The following is a 2,174-nucleotide window of genomic DNA, read 5'->3' as shown; positions in this document are numbered from 1 at the left end:
ACCCCTGGGCCTCAGTCCACCCACCAGCAGGCCAACACTAGCTCTAAGACACCTCTGACCCCTCAACCAGTTGCCCTGGGATCTAGCCTCACCCACCTGTAAGCCAGACCAGCTTTAGGACACCCGAGAACCTGCAGTCAGCCATTTCAGGAACTGACCCCACCCGCCATCAGGCCTACACTAGATCCAGGAACACTGGCCCACAACCACTTACTCCAGAACCAGGCTCTGCCCACCGGTGGGACAGCACTAGTCCTGGGACCCCCTTGGGCTCTGCAGCCAGCCACCTCAGGACCCAGCCCACCAACCAGTAGCCGGCAGCTCCATACAAGTCAGGACCTGGCAACCAACCAGATCAGGGGCCAGCCATGCCTACGAGAGATGACCATTTAGTCCAAAAGGCACGTCTACTACAGAATACAAAAATATTCATGTATAAGAAGACATGTAGATCAGAAAGCACTTGGTTGTAATCTCTTAATGCATATGAGCTTCTTTAACATCTCTGCCCTAGGTTGTTTTCTCTAAAAGTAGAGCCTGAGACGGGGATTGGAATGTACGCCAGTTATTGAGGGAGCACTCCTCAAGAAAAACTTAATAAGGAAGATAGTTACGCAGGATTGGGAAAAAAGAAAGAGCTGAGGGAGGGTGTCGTCTCAGGTAAAGTCCAGCTATGGCCTGTTCTAGAAGGATCCTTTGCAGAATTTTCACCCCTTGATAGAAGAGAGTGGGCATTTTGTAGCCCCTTTGTGGTCAATTATTGAGGGGCGTGGTGCCTAGCTTTCCTGGGAAAGCGGCGCCTATCAGCTGAGGGCAATTCTTTGGAAAAGGGGGTGTAGCTATAAGCCTTTAACAGGCAACAGTGATAGCAGCTGGATGGGGTGAGGGAGGGTGAGCAAGACACCGAAACAGCATTAACTACGTCCTGTGTTAATACTCTCTATCAAAATGTTGACAGCATAAGAAGATATCATTATGTTGCAACACTTGAAAAATATGAGGCCAAAAGAATTAGCTTTGCAATGAAACCCTTTGCCCTTTTTATATTTTCCATTTTCTCAAATTTCTTATAGTTGGAACTCAGACTGGGGATCAGAGTAGAATCGATCAACAGGTTAACATTTACTGAGCACCTATCATGTGACTCACATTATGCTAAGCGCTGTTAAGAATAAAAAGAAATGCCAAGATCGGGATTCTTCCTAGGTCAGGAAGAAGACAAGATTTACAAACATTAAAAAGTGATCAGACATAATAGCATTAAACCAAGTGTATAATACTGGGGATTTCAGAGGACAGTCTTAGAATTAAACTCCAGTAAAACACTTATTCTATAAACTTGAGTAATGATGCTTAATATGTTTGCTCATTTTTTGAGTGTGGTTTGACATATTTTCCACCAAGGCTAAGGAAAGTTGAAAGAAATAACAATGGTAAATTGTTCTAAAAAATAGAAGAGCAAGGGCCAAAAGAAATACCACCTATATTGTGTTATTATTGGGCAGATTCCATTATTCAGAGATGGGAAGGGAAAACCACACAGTCATTTGCCTACACATTCATCTCCCTGGTGCAAGTGGGTATTGTTCTGTACTCCATGGCAGGATTAGAAATACCGCCAGGGAACAAGTACACAAAGTTGTTATGGAAACCAGAATTCTTCAGCTCAGAGTTATTTACAGAGAACTTCCAGGATGATCACATTCAATAAAATCAACTCTTTTGCTTCACTCTGTGCCAGTGCATCCCAATCAAATATCAAGTTCGAAGCGTCCTTCGATCAGCTGTACTTGAGTGAATATGGATTCAAGGGTCAGTGGATGGTGGTCACATTACAAAGTATAATTTATTTGTGGCATTTTTGTGTTACATGCTTGACACTTGTTCACACTTGCCTCAACCATTGTCAAGTTTTCTGGTTTCCGTAATAGAGGAACAGGTGGCTGTTGACTAATGCCATCGGCAGAGAAACATTTCCTCCAACGTAGCCGCTGTCAGTGTCACCTGATACTGTGGTACTGCGGGATTTCTCCCTCCATGTTCTCTCAACTCGCCTTTGAGGTTGGACAGTGATAGCCGGCTCTGGCCATCATTGTTGTCCTTAATAGTAAACTGGGATTCTTCCAGCCATCCAATAGGATCTTTGAAAAAAGATTTTTTTTTTTTTTAACAAA

Source organism: Hippopotamus amphibius, chromosome 6 (genome assembly GCF_030028045.1).
Source record: "Hippopotamus amphibius kiboko isolate mHipAmp2 chromosome 6, mHipAmp2.hap2, whole genome shotgun sequence".
NCBI classification, from domain to species: domain Eukaryota; kingdom Metazoa; phylum Chordata; class Mammalia; order Artiodactyla; family Hippopotamidae; genus Hippopotamus; species Hippopotamus amphibius.
This window is presented reverse-complemented; position numbering follows the sequence as displayed.